At 35.5% G+C, this 22,786-nt stretch overlaps 1 protein-coding gene across 2 annotated transcripts in view; it reads right to left on the reverse strand.

The window, feature by feature from the left end:
- Positions 1-20,822, reverse strand: part of LOC149561250 (histone-lysine N-methyltransferase CLF-like) — a 200,328-nt gene extending 179,506 nt beyond the window's left edge. For both annotated transcript variants that reach the window (XR_016363793.1, XM_089825035.1), the window contains exon 1: positions 20,340-20,822. The gene's annotated coding sequence lies outside the window, so the exon portion shown is untranslated. The remainder of the gene's footprint in view (positions 1-20,339) is intronic.
- Between the last annotated feature and the right edge of the window lie 1,964 nt (positions 20,823-22,786).

The following is a 22,786-nucleotide window of genomic DNA, read 5'->3' on the forward strand; positions in this document are numbered from 1 at the left end:
TAGATCTCCTCCCTTAATGGCCAACAATATGCTAGAGCTTGAAGAGGAAACGCTCACAAAGAATCCTTCAATGCTTGATGAAATCTCCCTTGCTTGAATGCTTGAAATGCTTGAATGCCCTAAATAACTGTAGCTTGAATATAAGTATGATCTCAAGAAAGTATCTTATGTTCAAAATGAAGCCTCCAAGTCTCCTTATATACTAGTTTTCGGGCAGGAAAACAATACAAGCTGACTAAAGAGCAAGAGTTAGCAAATTAAAACCCCAAGTCTTTTCGGACTCTGAAGCCCACAATCTCTAGGAATAGGTCAACCTAGAAAATTAAAACCCCAAGTATTTTCGGACTCCGAAGCCCACAATCCCTAGCGAAGAGGTCGACTTGGGTCGACCTGTTCCTAGAGGAGGGAGAAGGTCAGCCATAGAAAGCTCAGGAGGGATGCAGAAAGATTCGAGAAGAAGGTGGGAAAAAATAGAGGAAAGGGAGCACCGAGCACAAATCCGTCCATGGTCCATGAAGTCACTATGAGACGAATGCTAAAAGGTCTTAAAAGACAAGTGTGTCCATTTTAAGAGGATACATCACTCAATGAAGAAAGGTGTGTACTCCAGTTTTGTTCAGATGAGGAGGAACTAGCAACCCATTGAAACAAAGTGAGGGGCATAAAAAATGTCACTCAAATTTTAAAGTTAATAATTTTTGTCATTTTTTACAAATACTAAACAATATAAATTTAGAGAGTGCAATAGAAATGGAAAAACTTAAATGTGATAAAAGTTTGATTGCAAGAGTTTGGAGGTGTGGTGATGTATGACCATTAAGATACCACCAAGCATGAGCATCCTTCACAGACTTGTCACAAAGAGCGAAAACACTTTGACCAGTGGAAGCTACAAAATTTTCAAACTCACTTTTAACTATATTCTCCATTTCACAATCGAGGAAGAGTTTTGTAAGTGCTTTCCTTCACCCTTCACTAACTTTTGCATCTCTGTATGGTGGTACCCTTGATGGTATAGAAAGAATTTCATCACTATAAAATTTGGGAGTAAATGCAAATGCAAGAAGATGAAGTGGGGTGGTCATTTTAATCCACCACTCAACACAAATTGTCTGTACCTCTTTGAAGAAAGTTTCTTCGGGATCTTGCTCCTTTTCATTGATGACATGTTTCATTTTCTCAAGCATTGAGTCAATTCCATCATATACTTCTCCCAAACATGGATGATCCATATTACTATAATGTATCATACTCATGATAGGCTCAGTGAAACTAAAGAAGATATTCCACTCATTCCCACCTAGCGTCATCCAAGGTCATTCGTTTTACATTTGTAGCCCTTTGAATACTAGATTGCCTCCATAGTGACTAGCTTTGACTAATAACCATACTAGCAAGTGACTCTCGCACCTTCACAAGTCTCCTCAACACAATTGTGTTGGATGCAAATCAAGTCTTAGCAACCTATTCAACAACAAAAAAAAAAATTTGAAACACAAAGATGTGCAAGTTTTAAAACTAAATTCATAATTATGAATGTGAAATACAAAATTCAAAAGTTAAGAACTGAAGTATTTCAATTACCTTTAGAAACTCCAACTGCGAAAAATGATCTAAATATGACCTATGACATGTGATGGTTGTTGATGTCAATTTTGTACCACTACATAACATATAGGAATTGAATACTCGGTACGGAATATCAAACACTCAACCCTCTCTTGAAAAGTAAATACTCATGAAGACATGAGAAAAATTCCAATGTTCCTTACACCTATGGATACTAACTTAGTTATATTAATGTGATTTGCTGGTTAATCATGTAGGTGGCCTTACATTGTTCATTCAAGGATTAGTATACTCTCGTTGTCATGGTGATGATGTCTGGCTTTATAAAGTATATGAGCACCAAATAATGTTGATGGTGATGATGGAGGGTGCATGTTCAAATGACTTATGCCTTCCTAACTTTCTTCTCGATTAAACTCCGACTACTACACTACTCACTGCCTTACTCCTATGAATGGAAAGATTAGCAAATGGACGGGGATCAAATTTGATTAAAGCTTACTAGCAGCTCTACCTCCATAGATGCAATGATTCAAGGGAAAAAGACTACATTACCACACAAGGCTTCCTAACAAGTCGCTAGGATGCTAGTGGCCTAGTTTATAGATCCCTATCAAACATCCATTGATATCACCATGCAACTATCCATTTACTCTTACTCTTACTTAACAACTTTCTTGAAATGAAATCTACTTTAATAACTTCAATGAAATCTAACTTTAACTATTGGAAGTAAAAACCATGCAATAACACAAAGTGTTCTTACTCACCATGCAAGTCACAACAATGATAAGAGAAGCAATTTTGGTATTATCTTAAGCAACAATTTTCTTCAACCCTTTACAAATGAGAGCAAATGTCCTTATATAAAGGCCAAAAATACAACCAACGATAGAGATTAAGAGGCAAAATCAACGATCCAGATCGAATCCCAGAAACTCTAATTAGGGTTGCCACCCCATCGGCCAATGAGAAGACGCCACCTTATCAATGGACCAATGAAAAAAAGGAAAAGTGGCAACCAATGAGAAGGCACCAAAATGGTAGCCAATCAAAATCAGACACCTATCCTACCCAAAAAGAAGGAGAATTTGCCACTTGGGCTTACATCAAATGATCTTCTAATATAATTCTACCCTTTTCTTTCATCTTTTTAGCCAAAGCAATGAACTTGGCTAGCATGTCGTTAACTTCCTTCATGGGAGGGCAAGGCTTGTGCTTCATCCTGAGCTCAGCTGAATTCATCATGTTGCTTGCCGCTTGAAGTGTCTTCTCATGATCCTTCTTATACACTTTCGCATATCCGATAAAGGCACTAAAGGAGGCAAAGGTGCCCAAATGTTTCTTCTTCATGGCAACCTTCCCCAACTCATCCAATCTTGATCCAAATTTTGTCTCATTGACATTCTCCTCTCTGATATCTTCAAAATAAGGTGCAGCCCCAACATCACCCAACATGGTTGAAATGGAAACGTCGATGCCTGGGCTATGTTGTGCAATCTCATTCGGTATCTCTTCAAGTATCCTCAATCTGATGGTCAAGGCAACAAACCAAGACTTCACCATACTCATTCCTCCTTCATCTACCAACTTGGCTCTCTTCAACTGTTTAGACAGTCACCACCTCGCCTCTTGGCATAAGCATTTGCCTTAACCATAGCGGTGCAATGCATCTCCCCAAATTTGGATTAAGTTCGACTAGCAAAGCATCACCAATGTCCTCAGGCACCTGGCTTATTTCCTCAATATCAATTGGCCTATCCTCTTCTTTACTAGTGATTGTCACATCATCTCCATGTTGGTTCTCTGAGACAGGAGAGTACTTGGTACTATCACTGTAACCACTTGATTCCAAATCAGAGCTCACCTCTACCAAGATGAGGTTCCTGATGTGCTGCATTTTGTCTCTTTGCTGGCTCCTAATGTTCTTTACTTTTCTCAACCTCCAAATTTCTCTTCTTGCCCTTAACTACTCTTGGTTGCTAGCTACTGCCTTCACCTTTCTGTCTGACTAACTCTATTGGACCCTGTTTCTCTGGTTTTATCCTCTCATAAGTAAGGCATACCTTCTGACAATGTAATTGCCTTAACTTCTCATTGTACCATGACTCAGTGTGTAGATCAACTGTCCTCGTAACTGCCTCTAAGGAAGGATCCCGATGATCATCCCAATCCACTAGACCCAATTTTGTTCCATCCACTTTATCATAATCTTCTCTTAGCACATTTTCATCATCTAGCTAATCGAGAATATCAAGGGCCTCTCCAAGTGTTGCCCTCATCATGCCCACTAACAATCTTGAGAAAGCTAGCTTCCTCACATGAAATTCATCCTATGCATTGGCCCAAAAATCTTCTATAGTAGTAATATGTTTGAACGTGGTTTCGTGAGATGCCTTGATAAGACCATTAGGATCGAATCCTTGTCTTACTCTATACCATCCTAGATGATATCGCTCTAAATCTTTCTCCGCAACTGCAAAGGCAACAAGATTGGGGCAAGTATCATTGCCTATTCCAAATGAGAAGGTAATCCCTATCTCATCTTTAAGTTTCATCATTTTGTCATAATGCTCAAGTTGCCTAGCCAACTCCATCAAAACTATCTTGTCAGATGGGTACCTTGGAAGTCTCTTGGGACAAATTGTACTTCTTGCCACTCTAATAAATGTGAATTGCGGAAATTGGATGAACCAACTCCCATACTTCTTGACTTTTACTTCCGCTTCCGTTGAGAGCCTTCTACCAAGTCTCCCTTGTAATATCCTTACCGTCTTCATGGCAAAGGCATCATAAAACATCTTATAATCTTTGGTGTTGTGCAAATGAAGCTGTGGATAGCACTCATGCACCAAACATTGCCCCAGTCCATTGCCAATCACTCCTAAGGTATTAAGTCAAGGATTTTTATAGTCTCGCAATCAGATAGAAAAGATAGGATCCCATGTAGAATTGCTTTTGATTTTGCACTGTCCTAAGTTGCAACTCTAAGTTTTCACTTATGATTCTAGCCCAATCAAATTTTCTCTTTCCATTTTCAATTTCATTAATAAAATAATACATCTAGTTCTTGAATTGCATACCTTGAGCCACGCCCATGATTCGACTGAAAAGCACAATAAGGTCGTCATACTCCAGTTTGAAATCTGACCTGGTGAGCTTTGACAACTTGGTAACTCCCTTCTTGCCTTTGTGTAACCAATTCTTCTTTAGATGAATGAAGTAGGCCTCCTGGCTACCTTAAAAGAACTTGGTTGTTTGATCCATCGTTACCACTATCATTGTAATGTTCCCATTATAAAATAAATTATGTATCAAACTATTGTAATGGGCCGATTGATTTAATATATCTCGGACCCATTTTTATTTTGTTTTCGTAGTTTGTGTCACCGTCGGCTATCTTTGTACACCCTCGGATAGTTTTCCCCGACGAGTATTTAAGCACGGCTTGTAGGTAGTCTTTAGGTATGCATTTTATTTGGATTATTTCTGTGTACTACGAATTCCTGTTGGGATTCTCTATAATTCGCCATTTCGAAAGTGAAAGATTTTCCCTACTTGGCTATTTCCAGTTTCAGTGGGGTTCACCCTCACACTATTCCATCGCCTATAACTCTTCGCTTGGATCTGGCAAGTCGGAGCTTCTTTCTTGTTGCAAGCTATTTATTATTTGATATATATATATATATATATATATATTTTTTTTTTTATTTTTTTTTTTTTTTTTTTTTCTCTATGTTTTGCTTACTTCAAGCCAGCAGTATCTGTGAGTTGGTTCTATGTTGGATTTGCCACTCTTTGGCATCACAGCATCTCCGTTCCTCTTTCCATCGTCCGTACAACCTCTTGTCTCCGTCCATACCTCCACCTCTCCACACCTCTGACATCTCACTTACCAACCTCCTCCTCACCCTTCATAAGGTCTGCAATTTCTAAGTGTACGACTTGCATTATCCCCACCTTACAGCCATTAGGACACCCCGTACGGCCATCAACTTGACCTCCATTTCACCGTACGGCCTCAATGTTCGTACCCCTTCCCTCCACCCTACACTGTACAGTGCCTTGCATTCACTGTACTCCTCCCCTCCATATCCTCCACTGTACGATGCTCACATTTCTACCGTACGAAGTGCACACTCCTTGTCGTACGGCCCTTATAGCTTTCTCTGTGTACTTCCTTCGGACCTATACAAACACACATTATCTCCATTGTATGGCCTGCCTATAGGTCTTCTTGTCGTCATTGAGTACCTGTGACTGATCATCAGGTTACCAACATGGAAGGAACATTACAGTCATGCCTCTATGCTGGGGAATACTGAATACTTCTTCGACCACTTGTACGTTGATGTTAGCCAACACTCTCTTCCCTTCATCAAAAAGGATGGACTTGGTAACAATATCACACCGGGATGCACACTCCATTACCAATTCCGAACAAAGCAAGGTAAGAGGGAAAGTCGTCACGTGTACAATTCCACTTTTGTAGATCTTTGCCATGGGGGATTGTCGTTCCTTCAATTTATCCTTCCACTATACCATGTTCACTATACCGATATTAGTATCACTTATTCGCCTCACTTTCGATAAGGTGGTCTTAGGCATCATGTCCTCCTTGTCTTTTTTGGTATTCGTTCCCTTTGGGTTCTTGCTTGTACTAACATCTACCATTCTAAACACTTATTTCTACCCCTTCGTTCTAAATGATATGGGCTACACTTATCGATCTTCAACCTTCTTTCTATCGATGGAATCTAACTTATTTCTGCCTCTCCAAATCCTATCTCTACACTTATCAATCTCCAAACTTCAATCCTAGGGGTGGGACTACAACTTTTTTCTGTCTCTTCGTTACACCTTAGGATGCACTACACTTATCAATCTCCAAACTTCAATCCTAGGATGGTCTAGCTTATTTCTACCTCTCCAAGTGTCCTATCATGAAATCTACACTTATATCTCCCAACTTCAGATGAAGTGGTCGATGAGTAGTGCAAGAAGAAGATAAGGGAAATGAACCAAGCAAGAACAAGGAATAGAAACAGCCTTTAAAACCGATCTTCACCTCTAAAAATGAATGGGAATTTTACCTTAAATCTGCCTTTACCAATAACCGAGCCCTCTTCAAGTTCGGATCTAATCTCAAAAATTTCAATCCTCCAACAAAATATAATGCCCTAGCTAAAATCAAAATTCACCAACCTTGCGAAAATCTGCCCATCCCACTGAATTTTGACCTCCTTGCCAAAATCGCCCAATTTGAAGGAAATCGCTGCCCTAGGGCAGAAAAATCTGCTCTGAATCAGAATTTCGGTTCTCCAAATTCGTCCAAAATTGCCAAAATTTAGGCCTTAAATCACATTGCCTCTTCACCAAATAAAATCGCCAAAGCTGGAAGGAGAAATTGTTGCCAAGGATGGAGAAAACAACCCCAAAAACACTACCAATCTCGCAAAAATTAGGCCCTTTCACCGCAAATTCGACCCAGGGCATAAATCGCCCAATTTGAATAAAATCGGAATTGCTCCTCCAAATCGCCCTAGCGTAGAAATCGCCCAACCAAGGAGGAAATAAAAATCACTGCCAATCAATGGAAAAAGTAGACTTCACAAAATTGCCCTAGCTGGAAATTCGCCCCAACTTGAAGAAAATCGCACATCCAAGTAGGAGAGAAGGAATGAGTAAATAAGAGGGGGGAAGCCCCTCTTATACCAAACTTTTTGACTTTCTAAGTGGGCTGACCTACCTGGAGGGAAAACAAAATTAAGTTAGTCCCTTAATTAATGGCCCAGATTTATATGCAACATTAAAATTACTTGGCCTTATAGTGAAATTGGCCCATTTGATTGCCAATTTTGATCAAAAATTGCAAAATAGAAACAAGGTAAGCCTAGGAGATGCCAAAATTTTCATTTAACAATGTTTTGGCAATTAAAATATCATTAAAATCAAACCTAGCAAGCCAAAATTGATCTTCAATTCCAAATTACCAATTTCCCTTAACATTTCTAAAATCCTCTAGGCTAAATTTCAACCAAATTAATAAGATTTTGCAATTTAATCCAATTTCAATTTTGCAATACAATTTCAAATTTTTAACTAAACAAATCCTTGTCCTAGCAGTCGAAATTCAAACTCCAATTTCAATTTCACTATCAAAATTTCTTTTTCACCAAAAAAATTAAAGATTTTCCAAAACAACTAAATCAAAAAATTTCATTTTGAAAATGCTCAAGCTTATACAATTATTTCAAATTTTCAAAATTTGTGTAAGTCCAAAATTTGTAATTTTATCCTGCTAGATATCATTTTAATCATTGAAAAAAGTTGTTGAATTCTGTTTGGCCTAAGGATAAAATCACATGCTCCGAAAAATCAAGTTTCGCACCAAGTGAAAACAAATCAAATCAAATCCTGGCCCATATGCATCCAAGGTGTAAAATCATCAATTCAAAAAAACCTCTGGACAACTCCAAATTTTGCAAAGGCAACTGAAAAAAAATACAACACTTGTGAAAATTGTCAAGTCTTGCCCGAAAAAGGGGGTCCCCAAAATTGTTGGGGCGATGGTGTGAAAACCTCACAACAATGGTTTGTGATGAACATTTGGATCTCTTCAACTTATGCATAGATTTCTTTAATCCAATTTATTTTCCTAGCCAACTTTTGTAGCATAAGATTGTGAGAGTGCACTGCACAAGGTGTCCAAAATATGTGTTCAAACCATGTCTCAATCAACATGCCTGCAGCTTTACAATTCTTTGCATTGTCCATTATTACTTGGACAACATTCTGAGGAGCCACATCCTGGATGCATTGTATAAGGATGTTAGTAATAAATTGTGCATCCTTCACTTGCCCTTCATAATCCACATCTTTAAGAAGCATTGCCCCTTTAGGGCACACTACAATTACATTGACTAGTGGTCAATTTTTGACATCCTTCCACCCATCAGAAGTAATTGACACCCTTGTTCATTTCCATGAAATCCTAATAGGAGCCAATGCAGTGTCTATGCTTTTTACCTCCTTTGCTAATAAGGTGCTATGCACTTCATATCTTGACCCCATGTACCCTTTTGGAGCCTCGTTTACTTTTCTCAACATATCTTGCCAATGTGGTGATCATACAAATTTAAATGACAGACCATTTAAATATAAACATCTTGCAACACTTTGATCCGCAATCTCCCTACCGTCATTCTTAAATGCACTCTCTAATGGCACCTTGCTTCTCTTTACATTAATAGGTTCTTTAGTTCTACCCAAAAATGGGTGGCTCTCTACTACAACATCAAGAAATTCATTATGAGATGGAGGATGCTTACTTGATCTCTTCCCTTTCTTTAAAGGATGGTTTGTGCCACGAGAAACTCTTGCATCTACTTCCTCTTGCTCTCTAATATATCCTACTATTTGTTGAGGTGGTCATCCATTACCATCCTCTCTTGGACATGCTTATATACCCTATTGCGGAATCACACAAAGATGGGCTTTCACACGACTATATGAACTTTTGTACCTCACATTAGAAAACTTGCATATCCAAACAAATGTTCCAACTCCTTTTACTTGTTCTATCATTTGGACATATTTCCATAAAAGTGATTTTGGATTTGTTTTGAAGGTGGAAGAGTTAACATATCCTATTAACAACAAATTCAAAAAGCAATTAATAATTATTAAATAATAAAGGTCAAATATTTGATCAACTATAAAAAATTAACTATTATAATTATAAATATAAATTTGTAAGTCATATTTTAATAGAAAATTTATATTATTATTTATTTAATCCTTCTATTACTGATTATTTAATATTTTTATTATTTAATTAATACATTCATATGCAATATACTAATTTTCTCTATATTTTTTATTTTACTATAATTTAACTAAATATTAAAATTAATTTATATTCTCATATATTATAATAGGCGGGGGGCTTCAAAAAGCAAACAAGAGGTGTGCCAATGGCAACCACTTAAGGAGGGGTGGTTTAAACTCAATTTTGACGGAGCTTCAAGAGGAAATCCAGGCAGAGCAAGCATTGGTTGTAGTATCCATCACTCAAAGGGCATATAGAAAAGTTAGCAAGATATATAGGAATAGTAACGAATAAATTGGTCAGAATTAACAGCTTTAGTTGAAGGACTAGAAATGTGCAAAACTCTTGGTTGCAAGAATGTAGAAATTGAAGAAGATTCTACAATTATAATAAATGTTATAAGAAAAGGATCCCTCATTAATTGGAGATTGGACTCAATTTTATTGAGAGCCCTCTCACTATGTCATACTTTTGACAAGATCACAATCAATCATATATATCGGGAGAGAAATCAAAGAGTGGATGAATTAGCTAATACATGTATAGAAGAAGCTCATACATATGAAGTCAAAATTTTGATATAGGGACTCCATTTGAACTAGGTACGTTTAGATTTTTTTGAATTTCAACCATTGTTTACATCTCATTATTTTGGAGAAGATTAAGGGGTCTTTCTTTAGCCTTTACCCACTGCCTTCATCGCACATCCCAAGAGAATATGATTGGAAAAATAGATTCATTCTGGAAGATGGTGTTGAGGTGAATTTGGAGGTTGTGGAATCTTCTAATTTGGATTCAATAGACATTCAGCATGACAGGGAGCCTCTTAGCCCCTATTTTATTCAGTTATTATTGTTGTGTTTTTATGTAACTAAGCTGGCAAAACAACCTTCGATGTAACAAACTGATAATCGCATTGCTTAATATATGTTTTCCCAACTGAGGAATGACTACTTCACTCTATTAGATCTATTTTCTAATAATTTAGATGTATATTTCATTTTTTTAAGAAAATGTTTTATTACTTTACATTTCATTTCTATTCTCTTTCTCTATTCATGTTCCATGATTTGTAGAGCTTTATCCTTTAGATAAGTTCAAGATGTAGTGCTTAGATTATATACAGATATTGATCGAAGGCAGAAGAAGGGAAGGACGAGGAACAACCTAGAAGGATGACGGAAAAATGTAACTTGGGACTAAAGCCAATTATCCGGATGTATTCATGTAATTATGATGTATCAAGGCTTAGGCCATTTATCTATCAAAAAAAAGTTGACATTGTTGAATTCTAATTTATGAATATAAATTAATTCCATAATATTTTATTTATTTAATAATATTTAATTTACTAATATGAATTTTTTATTAAGTTAATTTTTCCAATATAAAGCCATCAGAACTTTAATATGCATTAATACCAACCATAAAACTACTAAAATATAGAATAAAGATTTGTACACTTCAAAATGAAAACAAAAAATGATATTAATATCAATCAATGTTCATCCCATTTTAGAAAGAAATATCAAATATGTAGAAAATAAGACATAATGTAGTGAAATTTAATAAACGATATCAGAAACTATTGAATAGTTAAAATTTTCAATTTAATAAACATGATAATAATAAACGTCATTAGAAACTATAGTCTAATGTCAGACTTTTGATTATTACGAATAGGAGGAATTATTTAGAAACAACATGTGATTCCACAAATATTTAGGAAAGATTTTCATATTGCATTTGAACCAATGTGCCTCGCTTGTCCTTGTTAAGGTTGTAGCTTCTATTGGATTGATTTTATCATGAGCTACCTTGTTGATGGTAAATCATCTTTAAGATAAATATCTTATATATATAATATATATTATATATGTAATATAATATATACTATATATTTTATACATTATATATTATTATATAATAATATATTACATATATGGTTAATATATTAGTATTACATATATGCTTAAAGATGAGTTATACATATAGTTATTTATTAACTAATGATGATTAACTATAGAGACATGTCTCTTAATGAGAAATGTCTCCTCTCATATTTAGGAGTCTTCAAATCTGCATTTGGAAGACATCAATCACATTGGCCATGTTAGTACATTTGCAGCAAAGATCCAAGTTATTCAACAGTCCTCTGCGTCCTCTAGAAAACATTTTCTGAAAAAGGATCAGTCACTTCCTACCTCCACTAATCGTTCATCCTCAAAAGCGTCTGCAAATAATGGTGTTTCCAACAAGAAGAATTGTGGTCTATCTATTCTTGCAAATCCTGTGTCTGAAATAGAAGGTTATTTACAGCTAACAAAATGGAAAAATCATCCCCAAATCACGCAAACAATAGAAAGGAAAAATCATTCCTAAAAACGTGTAAATCTCTCGGATTAATTTTAGAAATTTCTTATAGAAGCTAGATACGATGAGATTTGGCGGGAAATTGGTTAAAACATTTCAGAGAAGGAAAAAATGAATCATGCGCGAATCCAAATGGTATTTTAACCATGTTCGCTTCCAATACATTTTGTACCTAGAACGATGGGGTATGCGCCAAAGCTGCAGTTTAGGATATTAATATTTATTTTTTAAAGTATTTTTAAATAATTTTGCAGAGAAAAAGGAAGTTTATATTGAATACCCAAAAAAAAATTATATAAAGCAAATTGGTCAAACGTAATATTCATTTGTCATTGTATCAATTCATTTTCAAAATTGGAGTACTCAGGACAAAAAACCCCACTGTAACAGATCAGAAAGACAAAAACCCTATTGGTTTCCCTTGTTAAATTTGAAAATAAAAGACCTCTTCTCCACATCAGGTGATTCGATTTGATAATCACATTTGTACGGACTATTGAAATTTTTTCAAAGATTTCAATTGTGAAGGTTCTGATCAATTGAGTATTTGCAAGCAAATCAAATCGATATTTAAATGTGGCTATTGTAAAGCAATGTTCCGACCAAATTGCATTATTACTGTTGTACAAGGTAAGATCTAATGTTCACAAAACAAAAATTAAGCCTATTCATTGTTGTACAACATTGTTTATACATTGTTTATTGTTAGCAAATTTCAACATTGCTACTGCACAGCATTTAAATTGTTGCACCAGATTCCATGACCAGCTACCACAACCATCAAACCTTCACTGAATCACTATATCAACAAAAAGATAACACCACTCTATCATTATAGGAAGTTGTACCTTACATTTAGATCTAAGTAGCAACATTGACCTTCCTTCAGCAGTTGTACATCTAATTATTGTGCCTTTTAAGCATCAGTTATTTTTAGAGGTTAGCCTATTATTAGTAGTCCCCGTAGGCTAATGTGGTGATTAGGAGGCCTTTTGAGGGCTATTCAAGGCTATTCAACTGACCATTTGGGCATCTATTTAAGTACTCATCCGAGTGGATCAGTTTATTAATTATTTGTGGTTTATCTTCCAAAGGTCTTTTTGGGTTTATCTTCCAAAGGTCTTTTTGTCTCCATTCATACACACTATTTTTAGTAGGTCACTTAAATGTTTGGGTCCATTTTGTTTATGATAAGTCATTAAAGTTGGCAAGATCAATTGTTGGTTTTAAATTTCGCATTTAATTTTGTCTTAATGTTGGAAATCAAATTGTCTATAACATATATTATTTCCACTATTATTCAATTTGTTCAAGTTGATGTTTTTTGGATTTCAATTGTGCAGACCAATGTTAAAACTTAATGGTCGTGTAAGATGCATTTGGCCATTTTTGCCAAAATAATGTGAAGTTTTCAAATAAAGCATATTTCCTCCAAGCTAAAAACTCAATTTGTTAAATCAATTTATATGGAAAAATCTACCCATCACTTCTTTTAACAATGTGCCATTGTTCTCTTTTCAAAATAATTTAATTAAAAAAATTATAATAGAATAATACTTTTAAGTTGGCCGCCCGCTCAAGGGCTTCCAAGGGTTAATAATTTTCCTCCAAAAGCAATTTGACGGAGCTTCCAAAGGCAATTCAAACCAAAGTGGGACTGGTTGTGCAATCCTTGATGCAAACAATAATGTCATGGTTCTTAGTGCTAAATCTTTGAAAGATGGGACGAATAATGTGGCAGAATGCCAAGCAGCTATCTTTGCATTAAATGTTGCAAAGAAAAACGGAGGAAGGAAGATCCAAATAGTTGGCGACTCACAAATCATCATAAACAGTGTGATAAAAGGAAACATGGAGGCTTGGACTTTGGATAAATACGTAAAAAGGATTTGAAGATTGCTTGAAGGCTTCGAAAGCTTCCGGATGTCACACATATTAGAAGGGGTGGGAATGGGTTGGCGGACAAAATGGCCAACTTTGGTGTTAGCCTTGACGACAAACGAGAAATGGTAGAAGTTTTTACAAGCTTAGATTTAAATGCTAACAAGACACCAATATGATGGTGAAGAGAGGAAGCCAGGCAACAACTGTTGTCCTCTTCAATGGCACGTGTTGAGGAGACAGTGCTATCGAGCAGAATTCACATGGTACAAGCATCAATCATGGTGACGTTGGGAGTTGGAGAACTTTCCAAAGAAAGGAAATAGTTAAATTGTATACCTTTCTAAATGTCGTTGTCTTTCCATAGTGATTTGGAGAAAGGATTAAACGGCAGATGGAGGCGAACTTCTACCTGTCGAGTCCCAAGAGGAAGTGAACCCTAGGATTCAACAATGAAATTACTCTGTGCCGTCAGGGTGAGGCTTTTCATATCCAAGAAGATGAATTTGTCAGTCTCATTGAGTGACTATTAGGCAAGGAATTTTTGGAGAAGGATTTCCGCACACAAACAAACCTGGACATTTTTGTCCATTTTTTATGCATGAGCTTTCCTTTTGGACCAAAACGAGGAGGCCACAAAGATTATAGAGCTTTGCGTGGACCCAAACTGGCATCAAGGATACGAGAAGTGGCTAGAAATGGCATTGGTTGGTCTAGTTTTCGAACTACGGAAGGTGTATGGCACTGTATGGAGGCACCTGGGGAAGGAGTCCAACCTTTCCTCATCTTTAGCACCTTGGCTCCAATTTGGAAGCGAAGAGGTGAGGCGCTCACAACGTGGATGAACCTGGTTCAATTTCTTGCCAAATGGGAAGAGGACCAGTAGCGTTTGGAAGTGAACAGGCAACGGAAAAGGAAACACACACCGAGCAAGGTTCAAAACGGGAAACAGTGGAAATGGAAAGAAAGTGCCACCACCAGTGTTGGGTCGGAAGTCGAGGAAGCTGTCTACGGTGGGTGGAGTGATGATCACAGGGTCACAAGAGGAAATGACGGCCTGATGGAGGAACGGGTGAGCTGCATCCTGTTTGATTTTGGCTGTCATTTTCCATAGTAGGGCATATCTCCTCTTGGTCTTCTTAGTGTTTGTTGTTGCATGTCTATGGTTGTCTTCCTTGTGGTGTCTTTGTAATGGTGTATGGGAGGGATGTTTCAAACCTTTTTTGTTGGGTTGTTGGGCGTTGTCGTCAAGTCTATACTGGTCTATAATGGGAGGGACCTGCATATCAAGGCAAGAAGGCCTTTTTTCTGGCTGCAAAGTAAGGGGATGCTTGAAAATCAAGGCTTTTAGGCCTATCTGAAATCAATATAATCTTTTCAAAATATGAATAAAACTATTACTTATCAAAAATAATAATTTTAAGTTGGCTCGATCACTCTAATTTGAAAGCAATGTAGATATTATTAATGTTTATTTTTAAAAGTATTTTTATACAATTTTGCAAAGAAAAGGGAGGTTTAAATTGAATACTTAAAAGAAATTTATACAAGGCAAATTGGTCAAATGCATTATTCATTTTCCATTGTATCAATTCATTTTCAAAATTGGAGTACTTGAGAACAAAAACCCTCACTATAAAAGATCAAAAAGATGAAAACCCTATTGGTTTCCACTGTTAGATTTAAAAATAAAAACCCTCTTCTCCATTGTTACAATATATAGTCCACCAATATAACTGAGAGGGGGGGTGAATCAGTTATCCAACTAATATCACAATTATCAACCTTATTAAACTTTAACCATATGAGCAATATAATCAGAAACCACAACAAGATATTCATACACAATAACACCAGATATGTTAACTAGGGAAACCCTTGATCAAAGGGAAAACCCAGTGGGGATGGTCCAACAAGATGATGTACTAATATAAATGTTCCCTGTTAGAGGATTGTAATGACCCTTACTATAAAGGCCACTGAAACCCTCAAACTGGACTTAGGAATTTTGTCAAACAGTTGGCATGTAACCGAATAAGGCTGCAATATTACTAATTGTTGTACAACGAAACCTCAATATATGATGCCAATAATGTATGAGCAACAATTCTAGATTATAACACTACCAATCTAAGAGATAGATGACAATATGAAACTCAAATATGAAGTCCAATGCAATTCTGATTTTATGACAGCAAATAGAACTGATTACAATGAGAGACTGTCACAACTATGCACTTCTAATACATCAAGCTCTTGACAATGCAATGTTATGACATGAACAATAACCCAGTTCAGATTTGGAATGCAAATGACGAAACTTTTACAACAGTTATTAATGACTGGAAATAACTATTTATGCAATGACAGTGCTGACTGTTCTAATCCATAACATGCACTATTTTGGCAATCAAAACTTCAGTTTGTGCACCTAGAATAGCTCCAATTTTGCCGGATATGAATGTTGAATTAATGCCATACGAAGACCTCACAATCTGCCCCAAACCGACTCACAAAATTGTTGCTGCTGCCCAACTGACAGGGCCGTACAGGTACGGCCTGGTACGGCTGCTAGATAAAAAATATTGCAGCGTTTTTTTGTCACTCCAAAAGCAGTAAATCTGGGCGCCTAGGGTTGTTGAATAACCCCCTAAAATATGAAATTCATCCGTCAAGCCAATTAGGAGTTATGAGCAAAAACGTGGGTCCAAACCCTGAACTGGCAGTCTGAAAATAATGCACAACTATGTCTTCAAACCCTGTTAATCAATCCACAAATGCTAGGGCACAACTGAAACCCTTATTCCAACCAAAGTAAACCCTTATAACTGAATCTCAATGAAGTCCAAATGAGATGGCTGAATTACCAACTCCTCAAATGCAACAATTCAGGTGATATTTCACACCCTCAAAGTTGCCAATCCAAGGGAGTGATTCGTTCCCAAAGATCAAATAATAATTTGCAAACCCAAGAGACTACAAATTTGCTCCACAATGTAAAAAGTAGAAGAAATCTCAAATCCAAGCATGTCCAAAATGAGAGGCCCAGCCCTCTATTTATTCACTTTTCTAAGAAGTTGCTAGAACTTCTAGAAACATCCTTTATAAAATCTCATTATAATGCACTTTTTCTAGAACTTCTAGAAACATCCTTTATAAAATCTCATTATAATGCACTTTTTATAATTAAGTAATTTTATAAAATAAAAAGTGCAACTCAACTTAAAATTATAACATGTAGGCCCCAATAACACATAATAATAAAATATAACCTCTTAACACTTCTTCAAGAGCAAGATATGACCATCTGATCCACAGAATTGACTCTCTCTCCACACCATTTGCCTACGAGAGTCTGGAATAGGCAAAATCCATGATCAATGTCATGTCGAACTAAAGAGGGGACATTACAAGGATGGACCCTGTTAGGAGTCTATGAATACATTCAGTACATATGAGTCCCTGCTAGGAGATTCCAACCGTGTTAGGAGTTGTGGAAGACAGCTGGACCCACTGTCCAAATGATCTCTATATTATTCCTTGCAAAATAATAGAAATGAAATGTACTTCCTTCCTCTTCCTCTATCATGTCAACCGGACCTCTGCTCCTTCTGATCTTGTAACCAGATCACAAATCTCGCAATCAATAATCCCTTGGATCGCTTAACATGCATTCCTCAAACACTCTGCTCCTTTTTGCACTTCGCATTTGATACAATGATCATGACATTCATACTCACATTTCAAACAAGGAAAACATCTTTCCTTTATACCATATCTTCATAATAATTCCTTGAGTCGGCCTTGAGGCTTTCCCAATTAATTATAATAAGTTTATTTATTTTTACAATAGCACTGTCAGCTCACATTCTATACAAAACTTCACACGTGCAATACTAGGGCTTGCGCACTTGCTGACATCACCAACAGACTATCCTCTATCACTGCCTGGCTACGCATCTTCTCATACATCTCAGATGTAAGATAGTGAACAAACATCAAGAACTGCTTTCCAAATGCTCTGTCTTTGAACTGCTCTCTGTAAATCAGGTACAACTTCCATACGTCTTTGACTTAGACTCTGCGCACTTGACCACATCATCATAACACTATGTCAAACATGTCCATAACCGCACATCACCAAACAATCAAACCATTGTCTGTACGAATAAGATCTTTGTTTGCTACTCAACTAGTCTTTACAAAAACCATACTATGTTGACATCAATGAAAAACACAGTCATGGATGCAACATGTCAATACTCTCCAATGCTTCGAATACTCCCCCAAAGTACTATCATCAGCATTCATGTTAACACTCCACATGAGGTGATTCAATTTGAAAATTATATTTGTGCTGATTTTTTATTATTTTCAAAGATTTCAGTTATGAAGGTTTGGATCAATTGAGTATTTGCCAACAAATCAAATCAAATTTTAAATGTGGTTATTGTAAAAGAAAGTTCCAACCAAACTGCATTATACTGCTAGTGTACAAGGTTAGATCTATTGTTCACAAAGAATTTAACTGTAATGTCCCCTCCCAAAGAAAAATATAATAAAATAAATCATAATATTAAACTATAACAAGAATTAAATACCAAGTTATAATATAAATATGTGATTGATAATAAATAATGATTAAACATGATTACATAAGCTTAAAATAAGATTTAAGCTAGGCAAGAGCCTATAACACAACGGTAAATTGTGAACCTCTTAAATGGGAGGTCTTGAGTTTCAAACACTTATTATGGAAATGATTCAATGGGGAGAGGAGCATTTGGAGGACTAAATGTTTAAAACAAATCATATATTTTCACAATGGACAATAACATTTTTGGACCAAGTTTCTTCCAGCTATCATCTGCTCAAGTATTAAGAGTGTTGGATGGAGATTAGAGGCTATTACAGTAGATGGCTTCCACCGATAAAGGATATGGCAGGGACTAATATTATTAGCAAGATGTTGAAATATTGTTCAAGTTGGGATTGATTATTCCTACATGAAAGTGTATCGCAGGTAAGGAAAATAAAACAAAGAGATACCTGACTTGACATTTGACTCAACAAAATCATAGAGCGGTGATCATTGAATAGACTAAACGCTATCGCAAGCAAGGGGTTGCAAGGAATTTAGAGGAATCATTAATTTCTCCTAAATATTTCATCATTAAGCCAAACATTAACAATAATCAATGATGGTGGAAAAAAAGAAGAAAGTAATTGAATACAGTCAGCACAAAGAATATGGGCAAGGAATATAAAGCTAGTCATTGATAAGGAAGCACTTGTGTCATTAGCAAGCTCAATTGCAGGAATCAAAGATGACTATTTGACTAAGAAATCTGCAGTCGCATAGATGCAGACGGGAACATCCAATTGTCATTCCCATACACCTGTGTTATGCACAGTGGCATCATTGGCAATTAATCAGTAGTTTCACATTGTTAATTCTAATGTATACTTTGAGCATGGTAATCATAATTGTGATTCAGCAACAATAGACTCAGACACTTCACCATTCACAGCTAGCCATTCCAAGTCAGCAATAGCCAGATTCTCAATTCAACATCATATAGTCATCATCAGCAGTTGGAGTTATATCCAAAATTGGATAAATGCCCCATCAAAAGATTGGTATATTACAGTCACTGCATTCTCAGATGTATACATCTATTTGGACTTATTTTACCAACTTCCTAAACATACCAAAGAATATCAAAGACAAAACCATTTATTGTGAGGAAAATATACATATTAGAAATGATATCAGACTTCATAGGATGCGGCAAATACTCATTTTCGGTACATCTTGTTGCATACAAGAATACATCCAAACAATAAAATTGTCCCCTTTCTCTCTCAGGGATTTCAAATACAATTTTGAGGTCATAGCTCAGCTGTGACCTTAAAAATCAACTTTAAGAATGTTAAAACAGGTCATAAGCAACATAAAAACCAAAGTAATAACTGCTGTAATGTAGAAAGCAGGGAAAAACAGAGCCAAAAAACAGAGATATATAACTGATAAACAACAATATATTAATCTAGCTTGCTTACATACATCAGACCTTCAAATGTCTTCTAACAATGCACAGCTTGTAAGTGCACATCACATTTTTATACATGTAGTACCAAAAACTAGAAACTCCTTTTCTAGAGTATTCTATATCCTAGAATGTTCTACATCTAATCTGGACTGTACAATGGAAGGCTCTAGGAAGCCTCTTCTCCGGATTCTTCTAGACAATCTTAACCCTTAACAAAGAAAACCTTCACCCTCGCTATTTAAACAAACCAGTGATCAAAAATTCCCGCTTCATAGAATATTTCTGATGAGCTAACTGCTACCCTGTAGTCGAAGTATAGTTGGGTGTGCTGAGCAAAAAGCAACTAGACCTAACCATTCATTTTAGTCTTCAGCCTTAGTGTCCTCAGACTTTGAACAAGAGTACAGAATTTTCACATTAATAATGGATTGTTATAAAAAGTTACATGGAGTCGGCAAAAAAAAGAAAATGTTAAAAAGAAAAAAGATCGTAACTCTTCACTGTTACATGCAACTCGCCATGACAATCATGAAAAGAATAATAATTCTAAAATTAAACTTAACCTTACCAGGCATTCACAAGAAGCCAGAAAGTAATGAGAATTCAGAAGTAGAATTATGTTTTATAAAAACCTGAAAAGATTTCCAATCGTCTCGATGTCCGACGATTCTTGTTGCGATTCGCTCCACGTGAATTATTTTACTGCTTGGTAGATTGTATAAATACGCTCGACTTAACCACCATGCCATGAATTACATTGGTCCAAAGCCCTCGGACAAGACCAAGAACTCAGCAAGAAGATGTACAAAAGTCTTATGCTACGACAAAATAACAGCATTTTAGAGGAGAATACAAAGATTGTAGATAATTTTGATTGGAAAACAGGAAACCCTTCAAGAGAAAGAAGTACGGTGGGGCTGAGTGCAAAGTTGAAATGCAAGGCTTTGTCGCCAAATAGTTATGAGCCTGCTGTGCACGATGGCTAAGAATAGGATCCACTTTCCAAATATGTTTCTCCTTTTCAAAAGGACTGTATTTCTTGTCTTTCTTCGTCGTTATGGAAGACGTGGAGCCACGTGGCATCGATCAGATTTGAAGGTGCGTTTTCCCTGCGCAATACATACGAGGTGAGAATGGTTAGTTATACGTACAAATTGCGGAATGAAGTCGTATGACGTAAATTTGATGTCCTTATTTTTAAAACTTTTATGAAAAAAAATTAGGGAAAATTTATAAGCTGTTCCTTTTGGAAGGATTTTTGTATTTATATGATAAAATTTCTTTTATTTAGTAAATATTTATGTTATGTATGTATTGGACATTTTTTTAAAAAAATTATTCATTTAGTGAATAAAAAGAATGAATGAGTTATAATAACATTTATTAATTATGGATATCAAGAATATCATTTATAACAAAATTTTCAAGTTTTTCTTTATTTTATTCAATATTTATTTATCTATTGAACATAATAAAATTGAATAAATGAATAAGTTTTAATGATGTGATCATGGATATCAAGGGCATCATCTCACAATTTTTTAGGTTGAATATAGTTTATAGTTAATTTTAAAAATGAATCAATGACTAAATTTTAATGACCTCTATGCATGATGATGCATGAGAAGCGTCATCATGAACAATTTGAAACAGTTTAAAGTTAATATTTTATTTTTTATTTTTCAAATTTTTATTGTAATTTATATTTCTATGATCAAGTTGAAAATAACAAATTCATATATAAACTAGCAATCACACTTAGGTGCAACAGGTACATTGAAGTAATGTTGAGTGATTTATAACTTAGTTAAATTAAACAAGAAATAATGGTCAATTGAAAATCCAAAATTTTAACACAAATTTACAAATAATGAGTATAGATGAACCCTTAAAATCATTATTGAGCTTTCTTTAAAATGATGTAGCTTATTGGGTGAAATGTGAATAGATTTCCAAATCCTTCACATAAACTCAAAGATAGCTTATCTAAGCTTTGTAGTTAGTCAACCCTCTATTTCTCAAAGAATTTACAAAGTGTACAAGAAGATATATCCAATTTTGTTTAAATAACTCAATTATTCAATAGATTTGATAGCTGACATGGGAACCCTTCATGACCTACCAAGTTTAGTAGTATGTTTTCAAAACCAAGAGTGAGAAGGAAGGCCAATTGTTGTTGTTTTTTTAAATCATGTGATTAGCTATGAATATAATTATTTTGAACTTGCATTTCTATCAAGGATGGATTAAAATCAATTACCACTAGTCAACATCATTTTACTTCAAAATATGCAAGAGATGAAGGAAAAAAGTGCATTTATTTCATATGTTGATAAATAATTAAGAGCCTATTATGCGAATCTTGATAAATAATTATCCACTTTCCAAATATCTTTATTTCATAGATTGATAAATAATTATCCACTTTCCAAATATCTCTCTCCTTTTCAAAACAAATCGGATATCTTGTCTTTCTTTCTCATTATGAAAGACGTGGAACCACATGGCATCAAGCATTTTCCCTTGGGCAATACATACGAGGTATGGATGGTTGGTTATACATAGAAATTGTAGAATGAATAAATTTTATTTAATAAATATTTACTTATTTATTGGACATAATTTCTTCTATTTATTTATAGAAAGGAATGACAACCTAATTTTAATCTAAATGGGGAATCTATTAGTTCGGTCTCTATCTAGATTAAGCTTTCTCATGTCCTCTTTGAATATAAGGACTAAGAAACCCTTAAGCTGATTGGAAATAAACTTGGAGAGTTTTTTATGGAAGAGGAAGCAATGGATAAGATGGATTTCAGCATGTATTATCATCTTTGTCTAGATTGGAAAATCATTCATGAGCTACCACACATGATTGAGCTCAGAATGAGAGCAGGGATGTGGAAGAAAAAGATTGTCATTGAAGAGATCATGGATTCATGCTCAAATTTAAAACTAGAATGCATCCTTTAGGGTCTTGTCAAGAGGGTTTAAGAGGAGAGATTCTGGTGAAAAAATCTCTAGCAAAGGAGATTGTTAGACTATCAAAGTATAATCAATGGGAAGCCCAATGGAATGA

The sequence above is a fragment of the Cupressus sempervirens genome, chromosome 4 (genome assembly GCF_028749045.1).
Source record: "Cupressus sempervirens isolate cs-2001-9-10 chromosome 4, ASM2874904v1, whole genome shotgun sequence".
Taxonomy (NCBI): Eukaryota; Viridiplantae; Streptophyta; class Pinopsida; order Cupressales; family Cupressaceae; genus Cupressus; species Cupressus sempervirens.